The sequence below is a fragment of the Phalangium opilio genome, unplaced genomic scaffold (assembly GCF_054372755.1).
Source record: "Phalangium opilio isolate 3A_F unplaced genomic scaffold, DU_Popi_V2 ptg000098l_1, whole genome shotgun sequence".
Lineage (NCBI taxonomy): Eukaryota > Metazoa > Arthropoda > Arachnida > Opiliones > Phalangiidae > Phalangium > Phalangium opilio.
The window spans coordinates 2,216,630-2,242,556 of NW_028324201.1; the positions used below are offsets into that span (position 1 = coordinate 2,216,630).

The 25,927-nt window shown below is 39.7% G+C and overlaps 62 non-coding genes across 62 annotated transcripts; all 62 read right to left on the bottom strand.

The window, feature by feature from the left end:
* Positions 1 to 74: 74 nt before the first annotated feature.
* Positions 75 to 147, bottom strand: TRNAR-UCG (transfer RNA arginine (anticodon UCG)). Its single transcript has one exon. It is a non-coding gene; the product is annotated as a tRNA-Arg (tRNA).
* A 413-nt stretch (positions 148 to 560) lies between these two features.
* Positions 561 to 633, bottom strand: TRNAR-ACG (transfer RNA arginine (anticodon ACG)). Its single transcript has one exon. It is a non-coding gene; the product is annotated as a tRNA-Arg (tRNA).
* A 741-nt stretch (positions 634 to 1,374) lies between these two features.
* Positions 1,375 to 1,447, bottom strand: TRNAR-ACG (transfer RNA arginine (anticodon ACG)). The gene has a single exon. It is a non-coding gene; the product is annotated as a tRNA-Arg (tRNA).
* A 91-nt stretch (positions 1,448 to 1,538) lies between these two features.
* On the bottom strand, positions 1,539 to 1,611 carry TRNAR-UCG (transfer RNA arginine (anticodon UCG)). The gene has a single exon. It is a non-coding gene; the product is annotated as a tRNA-Arg (tRNA).
* A 249-nt stretch (positions 1,612 to 1,860) lies between these two features.
* Positions 1,861 to 1,933, bottom strand: TRNAR-ACG (transfer RNA arginine (anticodon ACG)). The gene has a single exon. It is a non-coding gene; the product is annotated as a tRNA-Arg (tRNA).
* Positions 1,934 to 2,188: 255 nt separating this feature from the next.
* On the bottom strand, positions 2,189 to 2,261 carry TRNAR-UCG (transfer RNA arginine (anticodon UCG)). Its single transcript has one exon. It is a non-coding gene; the product is annotated as a tRNA-Arg (tRNA).
* Positions 2,262 to 2,510: 249 nt separating this feature from the next.
* TRNAR-ACG (transfer RNA arginine (anticodon ACG)) lies at positions 2,511 to 2,583 on the bottom strand. Its single transcript has one exon. It is a non-coding gene; the product is annotated as a tRNA-Arg (tRNA).
* A 413-nt stretch (positions 2,584 to 2,996) lies between these two features.
* TRNAR-ACG (transfer RNA arginine (anticodon ACG)) lies at positions 2,997 to 3,069 on the bottom strand. Its single transcript has one exon. It is a non-coding gene; the product is annotated as a tRNA-Arg (tRNA).
* A 577-nt stretch (positions 3,070 to 3,646) lies between these two features.
* Positions 3,647 to 3,719, bottom strand: TRNAR-ACG (transfer RNA arginine (anticodon ACG)). Its single transcript has one exon. It is a non-coding gene; the product is annotated as a tRNA-Arg (tRNA).
* Positions 3,720 to 3,810: 91 nt separating this feature from the next.
* Positions 3,811 to 3,883, bottom strand: TRNAR-ACG (transfer RNA arginine (anticodon ACG)). The gene has a single exon. It is a non-coding gene; the product is annotated as a tRNA-Arg (tRNA).
* Positions 3,884 to 3,974: 91 nt separating this feature from the next.
* TRNAR-ACG (transfer RNA arginine (anticodon ACG)) lies at positions 3,975 to 4,047 on the bottom strand. Its single transcript has one exon. It is a non-coding gene; the product is annotated as a tRNA-Arg (tRNA).
* A 412-nt stretch (positions 4,048 to 4,459) lies between these two features.
* TRNAR-ACG (transfer RNA arginine (anticodon ACG)) lies at positions 4,460 to 4,532 on the bottom strand. Its single transcript has one exon. It is a non-coding gene; the product is annotated as a tRNA-Arg (tRNA).
* A 419-nt stretch (positions 4,533 to 4,951) lies between these two features.
* Positions 4,952 to 5,024, bottom strand: TRNAR-UCG (transfer RNA arginine (anticodon UCG)). The gene has a single exon. It is a non-coding gene; the product is annotated as a tRNA-Arg (tRNA).
* A 249-nt stretch (positions 5,025 to 5,273) lies between these two features.
* Positions 5,274 to 5,346, bottom strand: TRNAR-ACG (transfer RNA arginine (anticodon ACG)). The gene has a single exon. It is a non-coding gene; the product is annotated as a tRNA-Arg (tRNA).
* A 413-nt stretch (positions 5,347 to 5,759) lies between these two features.
* TRNAR-ACG (transfer RNA arginine (anticodon ACG)) lies at positions 5,760 to 5,832 on the bottom strand. Its single transcript has one exon. It is a non-coding gene; the product is annotated as a tRNA-Arg (tRNA).
* Positions 5,833 to 6,409: 577 nt separating this feature from the next.
* On the bottom strand, positions 6,410 to 6,482 carry TRNAR-ACG (transfer RNA arginine (anticodon ACG)). Its single transcript has one exon. It is a non-coding gene; the product is annotated as a tRNA-Arg (tRNA).
* Positions 6,483 to 6,573: 91 nt separating this feature from the next.
* Positions 6,574 to 6,646, bottom strand: TRNAR-ACG (transfer RNA arginine (anticodon ACG)). The gene has a single exon. It is a non-coding gene; the product is annotated as a tRNA-Arg (tRNA).
* A 91-nt stretch (positions 6,647 to 6,737) lies between these two features.
* On the bottom strand, positions 6,738 to 6,810 carry TRNAR-ACG (transfer RNA arginine (anticodon ACG)). Its single transcript has one exon. It is a non-coding gene; the product is annotated as a tRNA-Arg (tRNA).
* A 249-nt stretch (positions 6,811 to 7,059) lies between these two features.
* Positions 7,060 to 7,132, bottom strand: TRNAR-ACG (transfer RNA arginine (anticodon ACG)). Its single transcript has one exon. It is a non-coding gene; the product is annotated as a tRNA-Arg (tRNA).
* Positions 7,133 to 7,545: 413 nt separating this feature from the next.
* Positions 7,546 to 7,618, bottom strand: TRNAR-ACG (transfer RNA arginine (anticodon ACG)). The gene has a single exon. It is a non-coding gene; the product is annotated as a tRNA-Arg (tRNA).
* A 254-nt stretch (positions 7,619 to 7,872) lies between these two features.
* Positions 7,873 to 7,945, bottom strand: TRNAR-UCG (transfer RNA arginine (anticodon UCG)). Its single transcript has one exon. It is a non-coding gene; the product is annotated as a tRNA-Arg (tRNA).
* Positions 7,946 to 8,522: 577 nt separating this feature from the next.
* On the bottom strand, positions 8,523 to 8,595 carry TRNAR-UCG (transfer RNA arginine (anticodon UCG)). The gene has a single exon. It is a non-coding gene; the product is annotated as a tRNA-Arg (tRNA).
* Positions 8,596 to 8,844: 249 nt separating this feature from the next.
* TRNAR-UCG (transfer RNA arginine (anticodon UCG)) lies at positions 8,845 to 8,917 on the bottom strand. The gene has a single exon. It is a non-coding gene; the product is annotated as a tRNA-Arg (tRNA).
* Positions 8,918 to 9,166: 249 nt separating this feature from the next.
* On the bottom strand, positions 9,167 to 9,239 carry TRNAR-UCG (transfer RNA arginine (anticodon UCG)). Its single transcript has one exon. It is a non-coding gene; the product is annotated as a tRNA-Arg (tRNA).
* Positions 9,240 to 9,980: 741 nt separating this feature from the next.
* TRNAR-UCG (transfer RNA arginine (anticodon UCG)) lies at positions 9,981 to 10,053 on the bottom strand. Its single transcript has one exon. It is a non-coding gene; the product is annotated as a tRNA-Arg (tRNA).
* Positions 10,054 to 10,302: 249 nt separating this feature from the next.
* On the bottom strand, positions 10,303 to 10,375 carry TRNAR-UCG (transfer RNA arginine (anticodon UCG)). The gene has a single exon. It is a non-coding gene; the product is annotated as a tRNA-Arg (tRNA).
* A 249-nt stretch (positions 10,376 to 10,624) lies between these two features.
* On the bottom strand, positions 10,625 to 10,697 carry TRNAR-UCG (transfer RNA arginine (anticodon UCG)). Its single transcript has one exon. It is a non-coding gene; the product is annotated as a tRNA-Arg (tRNA).
* Positions 10,698 to 11,438: 741 nt separating this feature from the next.
* TRNAR-UCG (transfer RNA arginine (anticodon UCG)) lies at positions 11,439 to 11,511 on the bottom strand. Its single transcript has one exon. It is a non-coding gene; the product is annotated as a tRNA-Arg (tRNA).
* A 413-nt stretch (positions 11,512 to 11,924) lies between these two features.
* Positions 11,925 to 11,997, bottom strand: TRNAR-UCG (transfer RNA arginine (anticodon UCG)). Its single transcript has one exon. It is a non-coding gene; the product is annotated as a tRNA-Arg (tRNA).
* Positions 11,998 to 12,574: 577 nt separating this feature from the next.
* On the bottom strand, positions 12,575 to 12,647 carry TRNAR-ACG (transfer RNA arginine (anticodon ACG)). The gene has a single exon. It is a non-coding gene; the product is annotated as a tRNA-Arg (tRNA).
* A 249-nt stretch (positions 12,648 to 12,896) lies between these two features.
* Positions 12,897 to 12,969, bottom strand: TRNAR-UCG (transfer RNA arginine (anticodon UCG)). Its single transcript has one exon. It is a non-coding gene; the product is annotated as a tRNA-Arg (tRNA).
* Positions 12,970 to 13,546: 577 nt separating this feature from the next.
* On the bottom strand, positions 13,547 to 13,619 carry TRNAR-ACG (transfer RNA arginine (anticodon ACG)). The gene has a single exon. It is a non-coding gene; the product is annotated as a tRNA-Arg (tRNA).
* Positions 13,620 to 14,032: 413 nt separating this feature from the next.
* TRNAR-UCG (transfer RNA arginine (anticodon UCG)) lies at positions 14,033 to 14,105 on the bottom strand. Its single transcript has one exon. It is a non-coding gene; the product is annotated as a tRNA-Arg (tRNA).
* Positions 14,106 to 14,518: 413 nt separating this feature from the next.
* On the bottom strand, positions 14,519 to 14,591 carry TRNAR-ACG (transfer RNA arginine (anticodon ACG)). The gene has a single exon. It is a non-coding gene; the product is annotated as a tRNA-Arg (tRNA).
* Positions 14,592 to 15,004: 413 nt separating this feature from the next.
* On the bottom strand, positions 15,005 to 15,077 carry TRNAR-UCG (transfer RNA arginine (anticodon UCG)). Its single transcript has one exon. It is a non-coding gene; the product is annotated as a tRNA-Arg (tRNA).
* A 577-nt stretch (positions 15,078 to 15,654) lies between these two features.
* TRNAR-UCG (transfer RNA arginine (anticodon UCG)) lies at positions 15,655 to 15,727 on the bottom strand. The gene has a single exon. It is a non-coding gene; the product is annotated as a tRNA-Arg (tRNA).
* A 249-nt stretch (positions 15,728 to 15,976) lies between these two features.
* Positions 15,977 to 16,049, bottom strand: TRNAR-UCG (transfer RNA arginine (anticodon UCG)). The gene has a single exon. It is a non-coding gene; the product is annotated as a tRNA-Arg (tRNA).
* A 249-nt stretch (positions 16,050 to 16,298) lies between these two features.
* On the bottom strand, positions 16,299 to 16,371 carry TRNAR-UCG (transfer RNA arginine (anticodon UCG)). The gene has a single exon. It is a non-coding gene; the product is annotated as a tRNA-Arg (tRNA).
* Positions 16,372 to 16,462: 91 nt separating this feature from the next.
* TRNAR-UCG (transfer RNA arginine (anticodon UCG)) lies at positions 16,463 to 16,535 on the bottom strand. The gene has a single exon. It is a non-coding gene; the product is annotated as a tRNA-Arg (tRNA).
* Positions 16,536 to 16,620: 85 nt separating this feature from the next.
* TRNAR-ACG (transfer RNA arginine (anticodon ACG)) lies at positions 16,621 to 16,693 on the bottom strand. Its single transcript has one exon. It is a non-coding gene; the product is annotated as a tRNA-Arg (tRNA).
* Positions 16,694 to 17,270: 577 nt separating this feature from the next.
* On the bottom strand, positions 17,271 to 17,343 carry TRNAR-ACG (transfer RNA arginine (anticodon ACG)). The gene has a single exon. It is a non-coding gene; the product is annotated as a tRNA-Arg (tRNA).
* Positions 17,344 to 17,434: 91 nt separating this feature from the next.
* On the bottom strand, positions 17,435 to 17,507 carry TRNAR-UCG (transfer RNA arginine (anticodon UCG)). The gene has a single exon. It is a non-coding gene; the product is annotated as a tRNA-Arg (tRNA).
* Positions 17,508 to 17,592: 85 nt separating this feature from the next.
* TRNAR-ACG (transfer RNA arginine (anticodon ACG)) lies at positions 17,593 to 17,665 on the bottom strand. Its single transcript has one exon. It is a non-coding gene; the product is annotated as a tRNA-Arg (tRNA).
* A 577-nt stretch (positions 17,666 to 18,242) lies between these two features.
* Positions 18,243 to 18,315, bottom strand: TRNAR-UCG (transfer RNA arginine (anticodon UCG)). The gene has a single exon. It is a non-coding gene; the product is annotated as a tRNA-Arg (tRNA).
* A 577-nt stretch (positions 18,316 to 18,892) lies between these two features.
* TRNAR-UCG (transfer RNA arginine (anticodon UCG)) lies at positions 18,893 to 18,965 on the bottom strand. Its single transcript has one exon. It is a non-coding gene; the product is annotated as a tRNA-Arg (tRNA).
* A 249-nt stretch (positions 18,966 to 19,214) lies between these two features.
* Positions 19,215 to 19,287, bottom strand: TRNAR-UCG (transfer RNA arginine (anticodon UCG)). Its single transcript has one exon. It is a non-coding gene; the product is annotated as a tRNA-Arg (tRNA).
* A 742-nt stretch (positions 19,288 to 20,029) lies between these two features.
* Positions 20,030 to 20,102, bottom strand: TRNAR-UCG (transfer RNA arginine (anticodon UCG)). Its single transcript has one exon. It is a non-coding gene; the product is annotated as a tRNA-Arg (tRNA).
* Positions 20,103 to 21,171: 1,069 nt separating this feature from the next.
* Positions 21,172 to 21,244, bottom strand: TRNAR-UCG (transfer RNA arginine (anticodon UCG)). Its single transcript has one exon. It is a non-coding gene; the product is annotated as a tRNA-Arg (tRNA).
* Positions 21,245 to 21,493: 249 nt separating this feature from the next.
* TRNAR-GCG (transfer RNA arginine (anticodon GCG)) lies at positions 21,494 to 21,566 on the bottom strand. The gene has a single exon. It is a non-coding gene; the product is annotated as a tRNA-Arg (tRNA).
* Positions 21,567 to 21,657: 91 nt separating this feature from the next.
* TRNAR-UCG (transfer RNA arginine (anticodon UCG)) lies at positions 21,658 to 21,730 on the bottom strand. Its single transcript has one exon. It is a non-coding gene; the product is annotated as a tRNA-Arg (tRNA).
* A 91-nt stretch (positions 21,731 to 21,821) lies between these two features.
* TRNAR-UCG (transfer RNA arginine (anticodon UCG)) lies at positions 21,822 to 21,894 on the bottom strand. The gene has a single exon. It is a non-coding gene; the product is annotated as a tRNA-Arg (tRNA).
* Positions 21,895 to 22,629: 735 nt separating this feature from the next.
* On the bottom strand, positions 22,630 to 22,702 carry TRNAR-UCG (transfer RNA arginine (anticodon UCG)). Its single transcript has one exon. It is a non-coding gene; the product is annotated as a tRNA-Arg (tRNA).
* Positions 22,703 to 22,951: 249 nt separating this feature from the next.
* Positions 22,952 to 23,024, bottom strand: TRNAR-UCG (transfer RNA arginine (anticodon UCG)). Its single transcript has one exon. It is a non-coding gene; the product is annotated as a tRNA-Arg (tRNA).
* A 249-nt stretch (positions 23,025 to 23,273) lies between these two features.
* Positions 23,274 to 23,346, bottom strand: TRNAR-UCG (transfer RNA arginine (anticodon UCG)). Its single transcript has one exon. It is a non-coding gene; the product is annotated as a tRNA-Arg (tRNA).
* Positions 23,347 to 23,437: 91 nt separating this feature from the next.
* TRNAR-ACG (transfer RNA arginine (anticodon ACG)) lies at positions 23,438 to 23,510 on the bottom strand. The gene has a single exon. It is a non-coding gene; the product is annotated as a tRNA-Arg (tRNA).
* A 91-nt stretch (positions 23,511 to 23,601) lies between these two features.
* TRNAR-UCG (transfer RNA arginine (anticodon UCG)) lies at positions 23,602 to 23,674 on the bottom strand. The gene has a single exon. It is a non-coding gene; the product is annotated as a tRNA-Arg (tRNA).
* A 249-nt stretch (positions 23,675 to 23,923) lies between these two features.
* TRNAR-UCG (transfer RNA arginine (anticodon UCG)) lies at positions 23,924 to 23,996 on the bottom strand. Its single transcript has one exon. It is a non-coding gene; the product is annotated as a tRNA-Arg (tRNA).
* Positions 23,997 to 24,245: 249 nt separating this feature from the next.
* On the bottom strand, positions 24,246 to 24,318 carry TRNAR-UCG (transfer RNA arginine (anticodon UCG)). The gene has a single exon. It is a non-coding gene; the product is annotated as a tRNA-Arg (tRNA).
* A 418-nt stretch (positions 24,319 to 24,736) lies between these two features.
* TRNAR-UCG (transfer RNA arginine (anticodon UCG)) lies at positions 24,737 to 24,809 on the bottom strand. Its single transcript has one exon. It is a non-coding gene; the product is annotated as a tRNA-Arg (tRNA).
* Positions 24,810 to 25,058: 249 nt separating this feature from the next.
* TRNAR-UCG (transfer RNA arginine (anticodon UCG)) lies at positions 25,059 to 25,131 on the bottom strand. Its single transcript has one exon. It is a non-coding gene; the product is annotated as a tRNA-Arg (tRNA).
* A 255-nt stretch (positions 25,132 to 25,386) lies between these two features.
* TRNAR-UCG (transfer RNA arginine (anticodon UCG)) lies at positions 25,387 to 25,459 on the bottom strand. The gene has a single exon. It is a non-coding gene; the product is annotated as a tRNA-Arg (tRNA).
* Positions 25,460 to 25,708: 249 nt separating this feature from the next.
* TRNAR-ACG (transfer RNA arginine (anticodon ACG)) lies at positions 25,709 to 25,781 on the bottom strand. Its single transcript has one exon. It is a non-coding gene; the product is annotated as a tRNA-Arg (tRNA).
* Between the last annotated feature and the right edge of the window lie 146 nt (positions 25,782 to 25,927).

The following is a 25,927-nucleotide window of genomic DNA, read 5'->3' on the forward strand; positions in this document are numbered from 1 at the left end:
ATGCTATTGAAGCATTGCAATATTATAAATTTCCCTTCCGTTCCATTCCAATAATCATCTTTAAATGTTAATACCGAGCTTGCCAGGGCCCGAACCTGGAATCTTCTGCTTCGAAGGCAGACGCGTTATCCATTACGCCACAAGCCCTTGCTTCGGTCTATCAAAAACTTTTCCAAACATTGTATTTATGCATTTTTATGACGCATAAAAGATCTTTAATTAAAATAAACACCGAGCTTGCCATGACTCGAACCTAGAATCTTTTGCTCTGTAGGCAGACGCGTTATCCATTGCGCCACAATCCCGTTGGGGGTTAATCTAAATGCTATTGAATCATTGCAATATTATAAATTTCCCTTCCGTTACATTCCAATAATCATCTTTAAATGTTAATACCGAGCTTGCCAGGACTCGAACCTGGAATCTTCTGCTCCGTTGGCAGACGCGTTATCCATTGCGCCACAATCCCGTTGGAGGTTTATCTAAATGCTATTGAAGCAATGCAATATTTTAAATTTCCCTTCCGTTACATTCCAATAATCATCTTTAAATGTTAACACCGAGCTTGCCAGGACTCGAACCTGGAATCTTCTGCTCCGTAGGCAGACGCGTTATCCATTGCGCCACAATCCCGTTGGAGGTTTATCTAAATGCTATTGAAGCAATGCAATATTTTAAATTTCCCTTCCGTTATATTCTAATAATCATCTTTAAATGTTAAAACCGAGCTTGCCAGGACTCGAACCTGGAATCTTTTACTCTGTAGGCAGACGTGTTATCCATTGCGCCACAAGCCCGTTGGAGGTTTATCTAAATGCTATTGAAGCAATGCAATATTTTAAATTTCCCTTCCGTTATATTCTAATAATCATCTTTAAATGTTAAAACCGAGCTTGCCAGGACTCGAACCTGGAATCTTTTACTCTGTAGGCAGACGTGTTATCCATTGCGCCACAAGCCCGTTGGAGGTTTATCTAAATGCTATTGAAGCAATGCAATATTGTAAATTTCCCTTCCGTTACATTCCAATAATCATCTTTAAATGTTAATACCGAGCTTGCCAGGGCCCGAACCTGGAATCTTCTGCTTCGAAGGCAGACGCGTTATCCATTACGCCACAAGGCCTTGCTTCGTTCTATCAAAAACTTTTCCAAACATTGTATTTATGCATTTTTATGACGCATAAAAGATCTTTAATTAAAATAAACACCGAGCTTGCCATGACTCGAACCTAGAATCTTTTACTCTGTAGGCAGACGTGTTATCCATTGCGCCACAAGCCCGTTGGAGGTTTATCTAAATGCTATTGAAGCAATGCAATATTTTAAATTTCCCTTCCGTTACATTCCAATAATCATCTTTAAATGTTAATACCGAGCTTGCCAGGACTCAAACCTGGAATCTTCTGCTCCGTAGGCAGACGCGTTATCCATTGCGCCACAAGCCCGTTGGAGGTTAATCTAAATGCTATTGAAGCATTGCAATATTATAAATTTCCCTTCCGTTACATTCCAATAATCATCTTTAAATGTTAATACCGAGCTTGCCAGGGCCCGAACCTGGAATCTTCTGCTTCGAAGGCAGACGCGTTATCCATTACGCCACAAGCCCCTGCTTCGTTTTATCAAAAACTATTCCAAAAATTGTATTTATGCATTTTTATGACGCATAAAAGATCTTTAATTAAAATAAACACCGAGCTTGCCATGACTCGAACCTAGAATCTTTTACTCTGTAGGCAGACGCGTTATCCATTGCGCCACAAGCCCGTTGGAGGTTTATCTAAATGCTATTGAAGCAATGCAATATTTTAAATTTCCCTTCCGTTACATTCCAATAATCATCTTTAAATGTTAATACCGAGCTTGCCAGGACTCGAACCTGGAATCTTCTGCTCCGTAGGCAGACGCGTTATCCATTGCGCCACAATCCCGTTGGAGGTTTATCTAAATGCTATTGAAGCAATGCAATATTTTAAATTACCCTTCCGTTACATTCCAATAATCATCTTTAAATGTTAATACCGAGCTTGCCAGGACTCGAACCTAGAATCTTTTGCTCTGTAGGCAGACGCGTTATCCATTGCGCCACAATCCCGTTGGAGGTTAATCTAAATGCTATTGAAGCATTGCAATATTATAAATTTCCCTTCCGTTACATTCCAATAATCATCTTTAAATGTTAATACCGAGCTTGCCAGGGCCCGAACCTGGAATCTTCTGCTTCGAAGGCAGACGCGTTATCCATTACGCCACAAGCCCTTGCTTCGGTCTATCAAAAACTTTTCCAAACATTGTATTTATGCATTTTTATGACGCATAAAAGATCTTTAATTAAAATAAACACCGAGCTTGCCATGACTCGAACCTAGAATCTTTTACTCTGTAGGCTGACGTGTTATCCATTGCGCCACAAGCCCGTTGGAGGTTTATCTAAATGCTATTGAAGCAATGCAATATTTTAAATTTCCCTTCCGTTACATTCCAATAACCATCTTTAAATGTTAATACCGAGCTTGCCAGGACTCGAACCTGGAATCTTCTGCTCCGTAGGCAGACGCATTATCCATTGCGCCACAAGCCCGTTGGAGGTTAATCTAAATGCTATTGAAGCATTGCAATATTATAAATTTCCCTTCCGTTCCATTCCAATAATCATCTTTAAATGTTAATACCGAGCTTGCCAGGGCCCGAATCTGGAATCTTCTGCTTCAAAGGCAGACGCGTTATCCATTACGCCACAAGCTCTTGCTTCGGTCTATCAAAAACTTTTCCAAACATTGTATTTATGCATTTTTATGACGCATAAAAGATCTTTAATTAAAGTAAACACCGAGCTTGCCAAGACTCGAACCTAGAATCTTTTGCTCCGTAGGCAGACGCGTTATCCATTGCGCCAGAAGTCCGTTGGAAGTTTATCTAAATGCTATTTTATCATTGCAATATTTTAAATTTCCCTTCCGTTATATTCTAATAATCATCTTTAAATGCTAATACCGAGCTTGCCAAGACTCGAACCTGGAATCTTCTGCTCCGTAGGCAGACGCGTTATCCATTGCGCCACAAGCCCGTTGGAGGTTAATCTAAATGCTATTGAAGCATAGCGATATTATAAATTTCCCTTCCGTTACATTCCAATAATCATCTTTAAATGTTAATACCGAGCTTGCCAGGACTCGAACCTTAAATCTTCTGCTCCGTAGGCAGACGCGTAATCCATTGCGCCACAAGCCCGTTGGAGGTTAACCCAAATGCTATTGAAGCATTTCAATATTATAAATTTCCCTTCCGTTATATTCTAATAATCATCTTTAAATGTTAATACCGAGCTTGCCAGGACTCGAACCTGGAATCTTCTGCTTCGAAGGCAGACGCTTTATTCATTACGCCACAAGCCCTTGCTTCGTTCTATCAAAAACTTTTCCAAACATTGTATTTATGCATTTTTATGACGCATAAAAGATCTTTAATTAAAATAAACACCGAGCTTGCCATGACTCGAACCTAGAATCTTTTACTCTGTAGGCAGACGCGTTATCCATTGCGCCACAAGCCCGTTGGAGGTTTATCTAAATCCTATTGAAGCAATGCAATATTTTAAATTTCCCTTCCGTTACATTCCAATAATCATCTTTAAATGTTAATACCGAGCTTGCCAGGACTCGAACCTGAAATCTTCTGCTCCGTAGGCAGACGCGTTATCCATTGCGCCACAAGCCCGTTGGAGGTTAATCTAAATGCTATTGAAGCAATGCAATATTTTAAATTTCCCTTCCGTTACATTCCAATAATCATCTTTAAATGTTAATACCGAGCTTGCCAGGACTCGAACCTGGAATCTTCTGCTCCGTAGGCAGACGCGTTATCCATTGCGCCACAATCCCGTTGGAGGTTTATCTAAATGCTATTGAAGCAATGCAATATTTTAAATTTCCCTTCCGTTACATTCCAATAATCATCTTTAAATGTTAATACCGAGCTTGCCAGGACTCGAACCTGGAATCTTCTGCTCCGTAGGCAGACGCGTTATCCATTGCGCCACAAGCCCGTTGGAGGTTAATCTAAATGCTATTGAAGCATTGCAATATTATAAATTTCCCTTCCGTTCCATTCCAATAATCATCTTTAAATGTTAATACCGAGCTTGCCAGGGCCCGAACCTGGAATCTTCTGCTTCGAAGGCAGACGCGTTATCCATTACGCCACAAGCTTCTGCTTCGTTTTATCAAAAACGTTTCCAAACATTGTATTTATGCATTTTTATGACGCATAAAAGATCTTTAATTAAAGTAAACACCGAGCTTGCCAAGACTCGAACCTAGAATCTTTTGCTATGTAGGCAGACGCGTTATCCATTGCGCCACAAGCCCGTTGGAGGTTTATCTAAATGCTATTGAACAATGCAATATTTTAAATTTCCCTTCCGTTACATTCCAATAATCATCTTTAAATGTTAATACCGAGCTTGCCAGGACTCGAACCTGGAATCTTCTGCTCCGTAGGCAGACGCGTTATCCATTGCGCCACAAGCCCGTTGGAGGTTAATCTAAATGCTATTGAAGCATTGCAATATTATAAATTTCCCTTCCGTTACATTCCAATAATCATCTTTAAATGTTAATACCGAGCTTGCCAGGACTCGAACCTGGAATCTTCTGCTCCGTAGGCAGACGCTTTATCCATTGCGCCACAATCCCGTTGGAGGTTTATCTAAATGCTATTGAAGCAATGCAATATTTTAAATTACCCTTCCGTTACATTCCAATAATCATCTTTAAATGTTAATACCGAGCTTGCCAGGACTCGAACCTAGAATCTTTTGCTCTGTAGGCAGACGCGTTATCCATTGCGCCACAATCCCGTTGGAGGTTAATCTAAATGCTATTGAATCATTGCAATATTATAAATTTCCCTTCCGTTCCATTCCAATAATCATCTTTAAATGTTAATACCGAGCTTGCCAGGGCCCGAACCTGGAATCTTCTGCTTCGAAGGCAGACGCGTTATCCATTACGCCACAAGCCCTTGCTTCGGTCTATCAAAAACTTTTCCAAACATTGTATTTATGCATTTTTATGACGCATAAAAGATCTTTAATTAAAATAAACACCGAGCTTGCCATGACTCGAACCTAGAATCTTTTACTCTGTAGGCTGACGTGTTATCCATTGCGCCACAAGCCCGTTGGAGGTTTATCTAAATGCTATTGAAGCAATGCAATATTTTAAATTTCCCTTCCGTTACATTCCAATAACCATCTTTAAATGTTAATACCGAGCTTGCCAGGACTCGAACCTGGAATCTTCTGCTCCGTAGGCAGACGCATTATCCATTGCGCCACAAGCCCGTTGGAGGTTAATCTAAATGCTATTGAAGCATTGCAATATTATAAATTTCCCTTCCGTTCCATTCCAATAATCATCTTTAAATGTTAATACCGAGCTTGCCAGTGCCCGAATCTGGAATCTTCTGCTTCAAAGGCAGACGCGTTATCCATTACGCCACAAGCCCTTGCTTCGGTCTATCAAAAACTTTTCCAAACATTGTATTTATGCATTTTTATGACGCATAAAAGATCTTTAATTAAAGTAAACACCGAGCTTGCCAAGACTCGAACCTAGAATCTTTTGCTCCGTAGGCAGACGCGTTATCCATTGCGCCAGAAGTCCGTTGGAAGTTTATCTAAATGCTATTTTATCATTGCAATATTTTAAATTTCCCTTCCGTTATATTCTAATAATCATCTTTAAATGCTAATACCGAGCTTGCCAAGACTCGAACCTGGAATCTTCTGCTCCGTAGGCAGACGCGTTATCCATTGCGCCACAAGCCCGTTGGAGGTTAATCTAAATGCTATTGAAGCATAGCGATATTATAAATTTCCCTTCCGTTACATTCCAATAATCATCTTTAAATGTTAATACCGAGCTTGCCAGGACTCGAACCTTAAATCTTCTGCTCCGTAGGCAGACGCGTAATCCATTGCGCCACAAGCCCGTTGGAGGTTAACCCAAATGCTATTGAAGCATTTCAATATTATAAATTTCCCTTCCGTTATATTCTAATAATCATCTTTAAATGTTAATACCGAGCTTGCCAGGTCTCGAACCTGGAATCTTCTGCTTCGAAGGCAGACGCTTTATTCATTACGCCACAAGCCCTTGCTTCGTTCTATCAAAAACTTTTCCAAACATTGTATTTATGCATTTTTATGACGCATAAAAGATCTTTAATTAAAATAAACACCGAGCTTGCCATGACTCGAACCTAGAATCTTTTACTCTGTAGGCAGACGCGTTATCCATTGCGCCACAAGCCCGTTGGAGGTTTATCTAAATCCTATTGAAGCAATGCAATATTTTAAATTTCCCTTCCGTTACATTCCAATAATCATCTTTAAATGTTAATACCGAGCTTGCCAGGACTCGAACCTGAAATCTTCTGCTCCGTAGGCAGACGCGTTATCCATTGCGCCACAAGCCCGTTGGAGGTTAATCTAAATGCTATTGAAGCAATGCAATATTTTAAATTTCCCTTCCGTTACATTCCAATAATCATCTTTAAATGTTAATACCGAGCTTGCCAGGACTCGAACCTGGAATCTTCTGCTCCGTAGGCAGACGCGTTATCCATTGCGCCACAATCCCGTTGGAGGTTTATCTAAATGCTATTGAAGCAATGCAATATTTTAAATTTCCCTTCCGTTACATTCCAATAATCATCTTTAAATGTTAATACCGAGCTTGCCAGGACTCGAACCTGGAATCTTCTGCTCCGTAGGCAGACGCGTTATCCATTGCGCCACAAGCCCTTACTTCGTTCTATCAAAAACTTTTCCAAACATTGTATTTATGCATTTTTATGACGCATAAAAGATCTTTAATTAAAATAAACACCGAGCTTGCCAAGACTCGAACCTAGAATCTTTTACTCTGTAGGCTGACGTGTTATCCATTGCGCCACAAGCCCGTTGGAGGTTTATCTAAATGCTATTGAAGCAATGCAATATTTTAAATTTCCCTTCCGTTACATTCCAATAATCATCTTTAAATGTTAATACCGAGCTTGCCAGGACTCGAACCTGGAGTCTTCTGCTCCGTAGGCAGACGCGTTATCCATTGCGCCACAAGCCCGTTGGAGGTTAATCTAAATGCTATTGAAGCATTGCAATATTATAAATTTCCCTTCCGTTCCATTCCAATAATCATCTTTAAATGTTAATACCGAGCTTGCCAGGGCCCGAACCTGGAATCTTCTGCTTCGAAGGCAGACGCGTTGTCCATTACGCCACAAGCTTCTGCTTCGTTTTATCAAAAACGTTTCCAAACATTGTATTTATGCATTTTTATGACGAATAAAAGATCTTTAATTAAAGTAAACACCGAGCTTGCCAAGACTCGAACCTAGAATCTTTTCCTCCGTAGGCAGACGCGTTATCCTTTGCGCCACAAGTCCGTTGGAAGTTTATCTAAATGCTATTTTATCATTGCAATATTTCAAATTTCCCTTCCGTTATATTCTAATAATCATCTTTAAATGCTAATACCGAGCTTGCCAAGACTCGAACCTGGAATCTTCTGCTCCGTAGGCAGACGCGTTATCCATTGCGCCACAAGCCCGTTGAGGTTAATCTAAATGCTATTGAAGCATAGCGATATTATAAATTTCCCTTCCGTTACATTCCAATAATCATCTTTAAATGTTAATACCGAGCTTGCCAGGACTCGAACCTTAAATCTTCTGCTCCGTAGGCAGACGCGTAATCCATTGCGCCACAAGCCCGTTGGAGGTTAACCCAAATTCTATTGAAGCATTTCAATATTATAAATTTCCCTTCCGTAATATTCTAATAATCATCTTTAAATGTTAATACCGAGCTTGCCAGGACTCGAACCTGGAATCTTCTGCTTCGAAGGCAGATGCGTTATCCATTACGCCACAAGCCCTTGCTTCGGTCTATCAAAAACTTTTCCAAACATTGTATTTATGCATTTTTATGACGCATAAAAGATCTTTAATTAAAATAAACACCGAGCTTGCCATTACTCGAACCTAGAATCTTTTGCTCTGTAGGCAGACGCGTTATCCATTGCGCCACAAGCCCGTTGGAGGTTAATCTAAATGCTATTGAAGCATTGCGATATTATAAATTTCCCTTCCGTTACATTCCAATAATCATCTTTAAATGTTAATACCGAGCTTGCCAGGACTCGAACCTTAAATCTTCTGCTCCGTAGGCAGACGCGTTATCCATTGCGCCACAAGCCCGTTGGAGGTTAATCCAAATGCTATTGAAGCATTTCAATATTATAAATTTCCCTTCCGTTATATTCTAATAATCATCTTTAAATGTTAGTACCGAGCTTGCCAGGACTCGAACCTAGAATCTTTTACTCTGTAGGCAGATGCGTTATCCATTGCGCCACAAGCCCGTTGGAGGTTTATCTAAATGCTATTGAAGCAATGCAATATTTTAAATTTCCCTTCCGTAACATTCCAATAATCATCTTTAAATGTTAATACCGAGCTTGCCAGGGCCCGAACCTGGAATCTTCTGCTTCGAAGGCAGACGCGTTATCCATTACGCCACAAGCCCTTGCTACGGTCTATCAAAAACTTTTCCAAACATTGTATTTATGCATTTTTATGACGCATAAAAGATCTTTAATTAAAATAAACACCGAGCTTGCCATTACTCGAACCTAGAATCTTTTGCTCTGTAGGCAGACGCGTTATCCATTGCGCCACAATCCCGTTGGAGGATAATCTAAATGCTATTGAATCATTGCAATATTATAAATTTCGATTCCGTTATATTCTAATAATCATCTTTAAATGTTAAAACCGAGCTAGCCAGGACTCAAACCTGGAATCTTCTGCTTCGAAGGCAGACGCGTTTTCCATTACGCCACAAGCCCCTGCTTCGTTTTATCAAAAACGTTTCCAAACATTGTATTTATGCATTTTTATGACGCATAAAAGATCTTTAATTAAAATAAACACCGAGCTTGCCATGACTCGAACCTAGAATCTTTTGCTCTGTAGGCAGACGCGTTATCCATTGCGCCACAATCCCGTTGGAGGATAATCTAAATGCTATTGAATCATTGCAATATTATAAATTTCCCTTCCGTTATATTCTAATAATCATCTTTAAATGTTAAAACCGAGCTAGCCAGGACTCGAACCTGGAATCTTCTGCTTCGAACGCAGACGCGTTATCCATTACGCCACAAGCCCCTGCTTCGTTTTATCAAAAACGTTTCCAAACATTGTATTTATGCATTTTTATGACGCATAAAAGATCTTTAATTAAAGTAAACACCGAGCTTGCCAAGACTCGAACCTAGAATCTTTTGCTCCGTAGGCAGACGCGTTATCCATTGCTCCACAAGTCCGTTGGAAGTTTATCTAAATGCTATTTTAGCATTGCAATATTTTAAATTTCCCTTCCGTTATATTCTAATAATCATCTTTAAATGCTAATACCGAGCTTGCCAAGTCTCGAACCTGGAATCTTCTGCTCCCTAGGCAGACGCGTTATCCATTGCGCCACTAGCCCGTTGGAGGTTAATCTAAATGCTATAGAAGCATTGCGATATTATAAATTTCCCTTCCGTTACATTCCAATAATCATCTTTAAATGTTAATACCGAGCTTGCCAGGACTCGAACCTTAAATCTTCTGCTCCGTAGGCAGACGCGTTATCCATTGCGCCACAAGCCCGTTGGAGGTTAATCCAAATGCTATTGAAGCATTTCAATATTATAAATTTCCCTTCCGTTATATTCTAATAATCATCTTTAAATGTTAGTACCGAGCTTGCCAGGACTCGAACCTAGAATCTTTTACTCTGTAGGCAGATGCGTTATCCATTGCGCCACAAGCCCGTTGGAGGTTTATCTAAATGCTATTGAAGCAATGCAATATTTTAAATTTCCCTTCCGTAACATTCCAATAATCATCTTTAAATGTTAATACCGAGCTTGCCAGGGCCCGAACCTGGAATCTTCTGCTTCGAAGGCAGACGCGTTATCCATTACGCCACAAGCCCTTGCTACGGTCTATCAAAAACTTTTCCAAACATTGTATTTATGCATTTTTATGACGCATAAAAGATCTTTAATTAAAATAAACACCGAGCTTGCCATTACTCGAACCTAGAATCTTTTGCTCTGTAGGCAGACGCGTTATCCATTGCGCCACAATCCCGTTGGAGGATAATCTAAATGCTATTGAATCATTGCAATATTATAAATTTCGATTCCGTTATATTCTAATAATCATCTTTAAATGTTAAAACCGAGCTAGCCAGGACTCAAACCTGGAATCTTCTGCTTCGAAGGCAGACGCGTTTTCCATTACGCCACAAGCCCCTGCTTCGTTTTATCAAAAACGTTTCCAAACATTGTATTTATGCATTTTTATGACGCATAAAAGATCTTTAATTAAAATAAACACCGAGCTTGCCATGACTCGAACCTAGAATCTTTTGCTCTGTAGGCAGACGCGTTATCCATTGCGCCACAATCCCGTTGGAGGATAATCTAAATGCTATTGAATCATTGCAATATTATAAATTTCCCTTCCGTTATATTCTAATAATCATCTTTAAATGTTAAAACCGAGCTAGCCAGGACTCGAACCTGGAATCTTCTGCTTCGAACGCAGACGCGTTATCCATTACGCCACAAGCCCCTGCTTCGTTTTATCAAAAACGTTTCCAAACATTGTATTTATGCATTTTTATGACGCATAAAAGATCTTTAATTAAAGTAAACACCGAGCTTGCCAAGACTCGAACCTAGAATCTTTTGCTCCGTAGGCAGACGCGTTATCCATTGCTCCACAAGTCCGTTGGAAGTTTATCTAAATGCTATTTTAGCATTGCAATATTTTAAATTTCCCTTCCGTTATATTCTAATAATCATCTTTAAATGCTAATACCGAGCTTGCCAAGTCTCGAACCTGGAATCTTCTGCTCCCTAGGCAGACGCGTTATCCATTGCGCCACTAGCCCGTTGGAGGTTAATCTAAATGCTATTGAAGCATTGCGATATTATAAATTTCCCTTCCGTTACATTCCAATAATCATCTTTAAATGTTAATACCGAGCTTGCCAGGACTCGAACCTTAAATCTTCTGCTCCGTAGGCAGACGCGTTATCCATTGCGCCACAAGCCCGTTGGAGGTTAATCCAAATGCTATTGAAGCATTTCAATATTATAAATTTCCCTTCCGTTATATTCTAATAATCATCTTTAAATGTTAGTACCGAGCTTGCCAGGACTCGAACCTAGAATCTTTTACTCTGTAGGCAGATGCGTTATCCATTGCGCCACAAGCCCGTTGGAGGTTTATCTAAATGCTATTGAAGCAATGCAATATTTTAAATTTCCCTTCCGTAACATTCCAATAATCATCTTTAAATGTTAATACCGAGCTTGCCAGGGCCCGAACCTGGAATCTTCTGCTTCGAAGGCAGACGCGTTATCCATTACGCCACAAGCCCTTGCTACGGTCTATCAAAAACTTTTCCAAACATTGTATTTATGCATTTTTATGACGCATAAAAGATCTTTAATTAAAATAAACACCGAGCTTGCCAGGACTCGAACCTAGAATCTTTTGCTCTGCAGGCAGACGCGTTATCCATTGCGCCACAAGCCCGTTGGAGGATAATCGAAATGCTATTGAAGCATTGCAATATTATAAATTTCCCTTCCGTTATATTCTAATAAACATCTTTAAATGTTAATACCGAGCTTGCCAGGACTCGAACCTTAAATCTTCTGCTCCGTAGGAAGACGCGTTATCCATTGCGCCACAATCCCGTTGGAGGATAATCTAAATGCTATTGAATCATTGCAATATTATAAATTTCCCTTCCGTTATATTCTAATAATCATCTTTAAATGTTAAAACCGAGCTAGCCAGGACTCGAACCTGGAATCTTCTGCTTCGAAGGCAGACGCGTTTTCCATTACGCCACAAGCCCCTGCTTCGTTTTATCAAAAACGTTTCCAAACATTGTATTTATGCATTTTTATGACGCATAAAAGATCTTTAATTAAAATAAACACCGAGCTTGCCAGGACTCGAACCTAGAATCTTTTGCTCTGCAGGCAGACGCGTTATCCATTGCGCCACAAGCCCGTTGGAAGTTAATCGAAATGCTATTGAAGCATTGCAATATTATAAATTTCCCTTCCGTTATATTCTAATAAACATCTTTAAATGTTAATACCGAGCTTGCCAGGACTCGAACCTTAAATCTTCTGCTCCGTAGGAAGACGCGTTATCCATTGCGCCACAAGCCCGTTGGAGGTTAATCCAAATGCTATTGAAGCATTTCAATATTATAAATTTCCCTTCCGTTATATTCTAATAATCATCTTTAAATGTTAGTACCGAGCTTGCCAGGACTCGAACCTAGAATCTTTTACTCTGTAGGCAGACGCGTTATCCATTGCGCCACAAGCCCGTTGGAGGTTTATCTAAATGCCATTGAAGCAATGCAATATTTTAAATTTCCCTTCCGTTACATTCCAATAATCATCTTTAAATGTTAATATCGAGCTTGCCAGGACTCGAACCTGGAATCTTCTGCTCCGTAGGCAGACGCGTTATCCATTACGCCACAAGCCCTTGCTACGGTCTATCAAAAACTTTTCCAAACATTGTATTTATGCATTTTTATGACGCATAAAAGATCTTTAATTAAAATAAACACCGAGCTTGCCATTACTCGAACCTAGAATCTTTTGCTCTGTAGGCAGACGCGTTATCCATTGCGCCACAATCCCGTTGGAGGATAATCTAAATGCTATTGAATCATTGCAATATTATAAATTTCCCTTCCGTTATATTCTAATAATCATCTTTAAATGTTAAAACCGAGCTAGCCAGGACTCGAACCTGGAATCTTCTGCTTCGAAGGCAGACGCGTTTTCCATTACGCCACAAGCCCCTGCTTCGTTTTATCAAAAACGTTTCCAAACATTGTATTTATGCATTTTTATGACGCATAAAAGATCTTTAATTAAAATAAACACCGAGCTTGCCAGGACTCGAACCTAGAATCTTTTGCTCTGCAGGCAGACGCGTTATCCATTGCGCCACAAGCCCGTTGGAAGTTAATCGAAATGCTATTGAAGCATTGCAATATTATAAATTTCCCTTCCGTTATATTCTAATAAACATCTTTAAATGTTAATACCGAGCTTGCCAGGACTCGAACCTTAAATCTTCTGCTCCGTAGGAAGACGCGTTATCCATTGCGCCACAAGCCCGTTGGAGGTTAATCCAAATGCTATTGAAGCATTTCAATATTATAAATTTCCCTTCCGTTATATTCTAATAATCATCTTTAAATGTTAGTACCGAGCTTGCCAGGACTCGAACCTAGAATCTTTTACTCTGTAGGCAGACGCGTTATCCATTGCGCCACAAGCCCGATGGAGGTTTATCTAAATGCCATTGAAGCAATGCAATATTTTAAATTTCCCTTCCGTTACATTCCAATAATCATCTTTAAATGTTAATATCGAGCTTGCCAGGACTCGAACCTGGAATCTTCTGCTCCGTAGGCAGACGCGTTATCCATTGCGCCACAAGCCTGTTGGAGGTTAAGCTAAATGCTATTGAAGCATTGCAATATTATAAATTTCCTTTCCGTTACATTCCAATAATCATCTTTAAATGTTAATACCGAGCTTGCCAGGGCCCGAACCTGGAATCTTCTGCTTCGAAGGCAGACGCGTTATCCATTAAGCCACAAGCCCTTGCTACGGTCTATCAAAAACTTTTCCAAACATTGTATTTATGCATTTTTATGACGCATAAAAGATCTTTAATTAAAATAAACACCGAGCTTGCCATTACTCGAACCTAGAATCTTTTGCTCTGTAGGCAGACGCGTTATCCATTGCGCCACAATCCCGTTGGAGGATAATCTAAATGCTATTGAATCATTGCAATATTATAAATTTCCCTTCCGTTATATTCTAACAATCATCTTTAAATGTTAAAACCGAGCTAGCCAGGACTCGAACCTGGAATCTTCTGCTTCGAAGGCAGACGCGTTTTCCATTACGCCACAAGCCCCTGCTTCGTTTTATCAAAAACGTTTCCAAACATTGTATTTATGCATTTTTATGACGCATAAAAGATCTTTAATTAAAATAAACACCGAGCTTGCCAGGACTCGAACCTAGAATCTTTTGCTCTGCAGGCAGACGCGTTATCCATTGCGCCACAAGCCCGTTGGAGGTTAATCCAAATGCTATTGAAGCATTTCAATATTATAAATTTCCCTTCCGTTATATTCTAATAATCATCTTTAAATGTTAGTACCGAGCTTGCCAGGACTCGAACCTAGAATCTTTTACTCTGTAGGCAGACGCGTTATCCATTGCGCCACAAGCCCGTTGGAGGTTTATCTAAATGTCATTGAAGCAATGCAATATTTTAAATTTCCCTTCCGTTACATTCCAATAATCATCTTTAAATGTTAATATCGAGCTTGCCAGGACTCGAACCTGGAATCTTCTGCTCCGTAGGCAGACGCGTTATCCATTGCGCCACAAGCCCGTTGGAGGTTAATCTAAATGCTATTGAAGCATTGCAATATTATAAATTTCCTTTCCGTTACATTCAAATAATCATCTTTAAATGTTAATACCGAGCTTGCCAGGGCCCGAACCTGGAATCTTCTGCTTCGAAGGCAGACGCGTTATCCATTAAGCCACAAGCCCTTGCTACGGTCTATCAAAAACTTTTCCAAACATCGTATTTATGCATTTTTATGACGCATAAAAGATCTTTAATTAAAATAAACACCGAGCTTGCCATTACTCGAACCTAGAATCTTTTGCTCTGTAGGCAGACGCGTTATCCATTGCGCCACAATCCCGTTGGAGGATAATCTAAATGCTATTGAATCATTGCAATATTATAAATTTCCCTTCCGTTATATTCTAACAATCATCTTTAAATGTTAAAACCGAGCTAGCCAGGACTCGAACCTGGAATCTTCTGCTTCGAAGGCAGACGCGTTTTCCATTACGCCACAAGCCCCTGCTTCGTTTTATCAAAAACGTTTCCAAACATTGTATTTATGCATTTCTATGACGCATAAAAGATCTTTAATTAAAATAAACACCGAGCTTGCCAGGACTCGAACCTAGAATCTTCTGCTCCGTAGGCAGTCGCGTTATCCATTGCGCCACTAGCCCGTTGGAGGTTAATCTAAATGCTATTGAAGCATTGCGATATTATAAATTTCCCTTCCGTTACATTCCAAAAATCATCTTTAAATGTTAATACCGAGCTTGCCAGGACTCGAACCTTAAATCTTCTGCTCCGTAGGCAGACGAGTTATCCATTGCGCCACAAGCCCGTTGGACGTTAATCCAAATGCTATTGAAGCATTTCAATATTATAAATTTCCCTTCCGTTATATTCTAATAATCATCTTTAAATGTTAGTACCGAGCTTCCCAGGACTCGAACCTAGAATCTTTTACTCTGTAGGCAGATGCGTTATCCATTGCGCCACAAGCCCGTTGGAGGTTTATCTAAATGCTATTGAAGCAATGCAATATTTTAAATTTCCCTTCCGTTACATTCCAATAATCATCTTTAAATGTTAATACCGAGCTTGCCAGGGCCCGAACCTGGAATCTTCTGCTTCGAAGGCAGACGCGTTATCCATTACGCCACAAGCCCTTGCTACGGTCTATCAAAAACTTTTCCAAACATTGTATTTATGCATTTTTATGACGCATAAAAGATCTTTAATTAAAATAAACACCGAGCTTGCCATTACTCGAACCTAGAATCTTTTGCTCTGTAGGCAGACGCGTTATCCATTGCGCCACAATCCCGTTGGAGGATAATCTAAATGCTATTGAATCATTGCAATATTATAAATTTCGATTCCGTTATATTCTAATAATCATCTTTAAATGTTAAAACCGAGCTAGCCAGGACTCAAACCTGGAATCTTCTGCTTCGAAGGCAGACGCGTTTTCCATTACGCCACAAGCCCCTGCTTCGTTTTATCAAAAACGTTTCCAAACATTGTATTTATGCATTTTTATGACGCATAAAAGATCTTTAATTAAAATAAACACCGAGCTTGCCAGGACTCGAACCTAGAATCTTTTGCTCTGCAGGCAGACGCGTTATCCATTGCGCCACAAGCCCGTTGGAAGTTAATCGAAATGCTATTGAAGCATTGCAATATTATAAATTTCCCTTCCGTTATATTCTAATAATCATCTTAAAATGTTAAAACCGAGCTTGCCAGGACTCGAACCTGGAATCTTCTGCTTCGAAGGCAGCCGCGTTATCCATTACGCCACAAGCCCGTTGGAGGTTAATCTAAATGCTATTGAAGCATTGCAATATTATAAATTTCCCTTCCGTTATATTCTAATAATCATCTTTAAATGTTAAAACCGAGCTTGCCAGGACTCGAACCTGGAATCTTCTGCTTCGAAGGCAGCCGCGTTATCCATTACGCCACAAGCCCCTGCTTCGTTTTATCAAAAACGTTTCCAAACATTGTATTTATGCATTTTTATGACGCATAAAAGATCTTTAATTAAAGTAAACACCGAGCTTGCCAAGACTCGAACCTAGAATCTTCTGCTCCGTAGGCAGACGCGTTATCCATTGCGCCACAAGCCCGTTGGAGGTTAATCTAAATGCTATTGAAGCATTGCGATATTATAAATTTCCCTTCCGTTACATTCCAATAATCATCTTTAAATGTTAATACCGAGCTTGCCAGGACTCGAACCTTAAATCTTCTGCTCCGTAGGCAGACGCGTTATCCATTGCGCCACAAGCCCGTTGGAGGTTAATCCAAATGCTATTGAAGCATTTCAATATTATAAATTTCCCTTCCGTTATATTCTAATAATCATCTTTAAATGTTAATACCGAGCTTGCCAGGACTCGAACCGGGAATCTTCTACTTCGAAGGCAGACGCTTTATTCATTACGCCACAAGCCCTTGCTCCGTTCTATCAAAAACTTTTCCAAACATTGTATTTAAGCATTTTTATGACGCATAAAAGATCTTTAATTAAAATACACACCGAGCTTGCCATGACTCGAACCTAGAATCTTTTACTCTGTAGGCAGACGCGTTATCCATTCCGCCACAAGCCCGTTGGAGGTTTATCTAAATGCTATTGAAGCAATGCAATATTTTAAATTTCCCTTCCGTTACATTCCAATAATCATCTTTAAATGTTAATACCGAGCTTGCCAGGACTCGAACCTGGAATCTTCTGCTCCGTAGGCAGACGCGTTATCCATTGCGCCACAAGCCCGTTGGAGGTTAATCTAAATGCTATTGAAGCATTGCAATATTATAAATTTCCCTTCCGTTATATTCTAATAATCATCTTTAAATGTTAAAACCGAGCTTGCCAGGACTCGAACCTGGAATCTTCTGCTTCGAAGGCAGCCGCGTTATCCATTACGCCACAAGCCCCTGCTTCGTTTTATCAAAAACGTTTCCAAACATTGTATTTATGCATTTTTATGACGCATAAAAGATCTTTAATTAAAGTAAACACCGAGCTTGCCAAGACTCGAACCTAGAATCTTCTGCTCCGTAGGCAGACGCGTTATCCATTGCGCCACAAGCCCGTTGGAGGTTAATCTAAATGCTATTGAAGCATTGCGATATTATAAATTTCCCTTCCGTTACATTCCAATAATCATCTTTAAATGTTAATACCGAGCTTGCCAGGACTCGAACCTTAAATCTTCTGCTCCGTAGGCAGACGCGTTATCCATTGCGCCACAAGCCCGTTGGAGGTTAATCCAAATGCTATTGAAGCATTTCAATATTATAAATTTCCCTTCCGTTATATTCTAATAATCATCTTTAAATGTTAATACCGAGCTTGCCAGGACTCGAACCGGGAATCTTCTACTTCGAAGGCAGACGCTTTATTCATTACGCCACAAGCCCTTGCTCCGTTCTATCAAAAACTTTTCCAAACATTGTATTTAAGCATTTTTATGACGCATAAAAGATCTTTAATTAAAATACACACCGAGCTTGCCATGACTCGAACCTAGAATCTTTTACTCTGTAGGCAGACGCGTTATCCATTCCGCCACAAGCCCGTTGGAGGTTTATCTAAATGCTATTGAAGCAATGCAATATTTTAAATTTCCCTTCCGTTACATTCCAATAATCATCTTTAAATGTTAATACCGAGCTTGCCAGGGCCCGAACCTGGAATCTTCTGCTTCGAAGGCAGACGCGTTATCCATTACGCCACAAGCCCTTGCTTCGGTCTATCAAAAACTTTTCCAAACATTGTATTTATGCATTTTTATGACGCATAAAAGATCTTTAATTAAAATAAACACCGAGCTTGCCATGACTCGAACCTAGAATCTCTTGCTCCGTAGGTAGACACGTTATCCATTGCGCCACAAGCCCGTTGGAAGTTTATCTAAATGCTATTGAAGCATTGCAATATTTTAAATTTCCCTTCCGTTATATACTAATAATCATCTTTAAATGTTAATACCGAGCTTGCCAGGACTCGAACCTGGAATCTTCTGCTCCGTAGGCAGAATTGTTATCCATTGCGCCACAAGCCCGTTGGAGGTTAACCTAATGGCTATTTAAGCATTGCAATATTATAAATTTCCCTTCCGTTACATTCCAATAATCATCTTTAAATGTTAATACCGAGCTTGCCAGGACTCGAACCTTAAATCTTCTGCTCCGTAGGCAGACGCGATATTCATTGCGCCACAAGCCCGTTGGATGTTAATCTAAATGCTATTGAAGCATTGCAATATTATAAATTTCCCTTCCGTTATATTCTAATAATCATCTTTAAATGTTAAAACCGAGCTTGCCAGGACTCGAACCTGGAATCTTCTGCTTCGAAGGCAGACGCGTTATCCATTACGCCACAAGCCCCTGCTTCGTTTTATCAAAAACGTTTCCAAACATTGTATTTATGCATTTTTATGACGCATAAAAGATCTTTAATTAAAATAAACACCGAGCTTGCCAGGACTCGAACCTAGAATCTTTTGCTCTGTAGGTAGACGCGTTTTCCATTGCGCCACAAGCCCGTTGGAAGTTAATCTAAATGCTATTGAAGCATTGCAATATTATAAATTTCCCTTCCGTTATATTCTAATAATCATCTTTAAATGTTAATACCGAGCTTGCCAGGACTTGAACCTGGAATCTTCTGCTTCGAAGGCAGACGCGTTATCCATTGCGCCACAAGTCCGTCGGAAGTTTATCTAAATGCTATTGAAGCATTGCACTATTTTAAATTTCCCTTCCGTTATATTCTAATAATCATCTTTAAATGTTAATACCGAGCTTGCCAGGACTCGAACCTTAAATGTTCTGCTCCGTAGGCAGACGCGTTATCCATTGCGCCACAAGCCCGTTGGAGGTTAATCCAAATGCTATTGAAGCATTTCAATATTATAAATTTCCCTTCCGTTATATTCTAATAATCATCTTTAAATGTTAATACCGAGCTTGCCAAAACTCGAACCTGGAATCTTCTGCTTCGAAGGCAGACGCGTTATCCATTAAGCCACAAGCCCTTGCTTCGGTCTATCAAAAACTTTTCCAAACATTGTATTTATGCTTTTTTTATGACGCATAAAAGATCTTTAATTAAAATAAACACCGAGCTTGCCATGACTCGAACCTATAATCTTTTACTCTGTAGGCAGACGCGTTATCCATTGCGCCACAAGCCCGTTGGAGGTTTATCTAAATGCTATCGAAGCATTGCAATATTTTAAATTTCCCTTCCGTTTTATTCTAATAATCATCTTTAAATGCTAATACCGAGATTGCCAAGACTTGAACCTGGAATCTTCTGCTCCGTAGGCAGACGCGTTATCCATTGCGCCACAAGCCCGTTGGAGGTTAATCTAAATGCTATTGAAGCATTTCAATATTATAAATTTCCCTTCCGTTATATTCTAATAATCATCTTTAAATATTAATACCGAGCTTGCCAGGACTCGAACCTGGAATCTTCTGCTTCGAAGGCAGACGCTTTATCCATTACGCCACAAGCCCTTGCTTCGTCCTATCAAAAACTTTTCCAAACATTGTTTTTATGCATTTTTATGACGCATAAAAGATCTTTAATTAAAATGAACACCGAGCTTGCCATGACTCGAACCTAGAATCTTTTACTCTGTAGGCAGACGCGTTATCCATTGCGCCACAAGCCCGTTGGAGGTTTATCTAAATGCTATCGAAGCATTGCAATATTTTAAATTTCCCTTCCGTTATATTCTAATAATCATCTTTAAATGCTAATACCGAGCTTGCCAAGACTCGAACCTGGAATCTTCTGCTCCGTAGGCAGAATTGTTATCCATTGCGCCACAAGCCCGTTGGACGTTAATCTAAGTGCTATTGAAGCATTGCAATATTATAAATTTCCCTTCCGTTACATTCCAATAATCATATTTAAATGTTAATACCGAGCTTGCCATGACTCGAACCTAGAATCTCTTGCTCCGTAGGTAGACGCGTTATCCATTGCGCCACAAGCCCGTTGGAAGTTTATCTAAATCCTATTGAAGCATTGCAATATTTTAAATTTCCCTTCCGTTATATTCTAATAATCATCTTTAAATGCTAATACCAAGCTTGCTAGGACTCGAACCTGGAATCTTCTGCTTCGAAGGCAGACGCGTTATCCGTTGCGCCACAAGTTCGTCGGAAGTTTATCTAAATGCTATTGAAGCATTGCAATATTTTAAATTTCCCTTCCGTTATATTCTAATAATCATCTTTAAATGTTAATACCGAGCTTGCCAGGACTCGAACCTGGAATCTTCTGCTCCGTAGGCAGAATTGTTATCCATTGCGCCACAAGCCCGTTGGAGGTTAATCTAAATGCTATTGAAGCATTGCAATATTATAAATTTCCCTTCCGTTACATTCCAATAATCATCTTTAAATGTTAATACCGAGCTTGCCAGGACTCGAACCTTATATCTTCTGCTCCGTAGGCAGACGCGTTATTCATTGCGCCACAAGCCCGTTGGATGTTAATCTAAATGCTATTGAAGCATTGCAATATTATAAAATTCCCTTCCGTTATATTCTAATAATCATCTTTAAATGTTAAAACCGAGCTTGCCAGGACTCGAACCTGGAATCTTCTGCTTCGAAGGCAGACGCGTTATCCATTACGCCACAAGCCCCTGCTTCGTTTTATCAAAAACGTTTCCAAACATTGTATTTATGCATTTTTATGACGCATAAAAGATCTTTAATTAAAATAAACACCGAGCTTGCCAGGACTCGAACCTAGAATCTTTTGCTCTGTAGGTAGACGCGTTTTCCATTGCGCCACAAGCCCGTTGGAAGTTAATCTAAATGCTATTGAAGCATTGCAATATTATAAATTTCCCTTCCGTTATATTCTAATAATCATCTTTAAATGTTAATACCGAGCTTGCCAGGACTTGAACCTGGAATCTTCTGCTTCGCAGGCAGACGCGTTATCCATTGCGCCACAAGTCCGTCGGAAGTTTATCTAAATGCTATTGAAGCATTGCACTATTTTAAATTTCCCTTCCGTTATATTCTAATAATCATCTTTAAATGTTAATACCGAGCTTGCCAGGACTCGAACCTGGAATCTTCTGCTTCGAAGGCAGACGCGTTATCCATTGCGCCACAAGCCCGTTGGAAGTTAATCTAAATGCTATGGAAGCATTGCGATATTATAAATTTCCCTTCCGTTACATTCCAATAATCATCTTTAAATGTTAATACCGAGCTTGCCAGGACTCGAACCTGGAATCTTCTGCTTCGAAGGCAGACGCGTTATCCATTACGCCACAAGCCCTTGCTTCGGTCTATCAAAAACTTTTCCAAACATTGTATTTATGCTTTTTTATGACGCATAAAAGATCTTTAATTAAAATAAACACCGAGCTTGCCATGACTCGAACCTAGAATCTTTTACTCTGTAGGCAGACGCGTTATCCATATCGCCACAAGCCCGTTGGAGGTTAATCTAAATGCTATTGAAGCATTTCAATATTATAAATTTCCCTTCCGTTATATTCTAATAATCATCTTTAAATGTTAATACCGAGCTGGCCAGGACTCGAACCTGGAATCTTCTGCTTCGAAGGCACACGCTTTATCCATTGCGCCACAAGCCCGTTGGAGGTTAATCCAAATGCTATTGAAGCATTTCAATATTATAAATTTCCCTTTCGTTTTATTCTAATAATCATCTTTAAATGTTAATACCGAGCTTGCCAGGACTCGAACCTGGAATCTTCTGCTTTGAAGGCAGACGCGTTATCCATTACGCATCAAGCCCTTGCTTCGGTCTATCAAAAACTTTTCCAAACATTGTATTTATGCATTTTTATGACGCATAAAAGATCTTTAATTAAAATAAACACCGAGCTTGCCAGGACTCGAACCTAGAATCTTTTGCTCTGTAGACAGACGCGTTATCCATTGCGCCAAGCGCCCGTTGGAAGTTAATCTAAATGCTATTGATGCATTGCAATATTATAAATTTCCCTTCCGTTATATTCTAATAATCATCTTTAAATGTTAATACCGAGCTTGCCAGGACTCGAACCTGGAATCTTCTGCTTCGAAGGCAGACGCGTTATCCATTACGCCACAAGCCCTTGCTTCGTTCTATCAAAAACTTTTCCAAACATTGTATTTATGCATTTTTATGACGCATAAAAGATCTTTAATTAAAATAAACACCGAGCTTGCCAGGACTCGAACCTAGAATCTTTTGCTCTGTAGACAGACGCGTTATCCATTGCGCCAAGCGCCCGTTGGAAGTTAATCTAAATGCTATTGATGCATTGCAATATTATAAATTTCCCTTCCGTTATATTCTAATAATCATCTTTAAATGTTAATACCGAGCTTGCCAGGACTCGAACCTGGAATCTTCTGCTTCGAAGGCAGACGCGTTATCCATTACGCCACAAGCCCTTGCTTCGTTCTATCAAAAACTTTTCCAAACATTGTATTTATGCATTTTTATGACGCATAAAAGATCTTTAATTAAAATAAACACCGAGCTTGCCAGGACTCGAACCTAGAATCTTTCGCTCCGTAGGCAGACGCGTTATCCATTGCGCCACAAGCCCGTTGGAAGTTAATCTAAATGCTATTGAAGCATTGCAATATTATAAATTTCCCTTCCGTTATATTCTAATAATCATCTTTAAATGTTAATACCGAGCTTGCTAGGACTCGAACCTGGAATCTTCTGCTTCGAAGGCAGACGCGTTATCCATTTCGCCACAAGCCCGTTGGAGGTTAATCCAAATGCTATTGAAGCATTGCAATATTATAAATTTCCCTTCCGTTATATTCTAATAATCATCTTTAAATGTTAATTCCGAGCTTGCCAGGACTCGAACCTGGAATCTTCTGCTCCGTAGGCAGACGCGTTATCCTTTGCGCCACAAGCCCGTTGGAGGTTAATCCAAATGCTATTGAAGCATTGCAATATTATAAATTTCCCTTCCGTTATATTCTAATAATCATCTTTAAATGTTAATTCCGAGCTTGCCAGGACTCGAACCTGGAATCTTCTGCTTCGAAGGCAGACGCGTTATCCATTACGCCACAAGCTCTTGCTTCGTTCTATCAAAAACGTTTCCAAACATTGTATTTATGCATTTCTATGACGCATAAAAGATCTTTAATTAAAATAAACACCGAGCTTGCCAGGACTCGAACCTAGAATCTTTCGCTCTGTAGGCAGACGCGTTATCCATTGCGCCACAAGCCCGTTGGAAGTTAATCTAAATGCTATTGATGCATTGCAATATTATAAATTTCCCTTCCGTTATATTCTAATAATCATCTTTAAATGTTAATACCGAGCTTGCCAGGACTCGAACCTGGAATCTTCTGCTTCGAAGGCAGACGCGTTATCCATTACGCCACAAGCCCTTGCTTCGTTCTATCAAAAACTTTTCCAAACATTGTATTTATGCATTTTTATGACGCATAAAAGATCTTTAATTAAAATAAACACCGAGCTTGCCAGGACTCGAACCTAGAATCTTTCGCTCTGTAGGCAGACGCGTCATCCATTGCGCCACAAGTCCGTCGGAAGTTTATCTAAATGCTATTGAAGCATTGCACTATTTTAAATTTCCCTTCCGTTATATTCTAATAATCATCTTTAAATGTTAATACCGAGCTTGCCAGGACTCGAACCTGGAATCTTCTGCTTCGAAGGCAGACGCGTTATCCATTGCGCCACAAGCCCGTTGGAAGTTAATCTAAATGCTATGGAAGCATTGCGATATTATAAATTTCCCTTCCGTTACATTCCAATAATCATCTTTAAATGTTAATACCGAGCTTGCCAGGACTCGAACCTTAAATCTTCTGCTCCGTAGGCAGACGCGTTATCCATTGCGCCACAAGCCCGTTGGAGGTTAATCCAAATGCTATTGAAGCATTTCAATATTATAAATTTCCCTTCCGTTATATTCCAATAATCATCTTTAAATGTTAATACCGAGCTTGCAGGACTCGAACCTTAAATCTTCTGCTCCGTAGGCAGACGCGTTATCCTTTGCGCCACAAGCCCGTTGGAGGTTAATCCAAATGCTATTGAACCATTGCAATATTATAAATTTCCCTTCCGTTATATTCTAATAATCATCTTTAAATGTTAATTCCGAGCTTGCCAGGACTCGAACCTGGAATCTTGTGCTTCGAAGGCAGACGCGTTATCCATTACGCCACAAGCTCTTGCTTCGTTCTATCAAAAACGTTTCCAAACATTGTATTTATGCATTTCTATGACGCATAAAAGATCTTTAATTAAAATAAACACCGAGCTTGCCAGGACTCGAACCTAGAATCTTTCGCTCTGTAGGCAGACGCGTTATCCATTGCGCCACAAGCCCGTTGGAAGTTAATCTAAATGCTATTGATGCATTGCAATATTATAAATTTCCCTTCCGTTATATTCAAATAATCATCTTTAAATGTTAATACCGAGCTTGCCAGGACTCGAACCTGGAATCTTCTGCTTCGAAGGCAGACGCGTTATCCATTGCGCCACAAGCCCGTTGGAAGTTAATCTAAATGCTATGGAAGCATTGCGATATTATAAATTTCCCTTCCGTTACATTCCAATAATCATCTTTAAATGTTAATACCGAGCTTGCCAGGACTCGAACCTTAAATCTTCTGCTCCGTAGGCAGACGCGTTATCCATTGCGCCACAAGCCCGTTGGAGGTTAATCCAAATGCTATTGAAGCATTTCAATATTATAAATTTCCCTTCCGTTATATTCTAATAATCATCTTTAAATGTTAATACCGAGCTTGCCAGGACTAGAACCTGGAATCTTCTGCTTCGAAGGCAGACGCGTTATCCATTACGCCACAAGCCCTTGCTTCGGTCTATCAAAAACTTTTCCAAACATTGTATTTATGCTTTTTTATGACGCATAAAAGATCTTTAATTAAAATAAACACCGAGCTTGCCATGACTCGAACCTAGAATCTTTTACTCTGTAGGCAGACGCGTTATCCATTGCGCCACAAGCCCGTTGGAGGTTTAGCTAAATGCTATCGAAGCATTGCAATATTTTAAATTTCCCTTCCGTTATATTCTAATAATCATCTTTAAATGCTAATACCGAGCTTGCCAAGATTCGAACCTGGAATCTTCTGCTCCGTAGGCAGACGCGTTATCCATTGCGCCACAAGCCCGTTGGAGGTTAATCTAAATGCTATTGAAGCATTTCAATATTATAAATTTCCCTTCCGTTAAATTCTAATAATCATCTTTAAATGTTAATACCGAGCTTGCCAGGACTCGAACCTGGAATCTTCTGCTTCGAAGGCACACGCTTTAT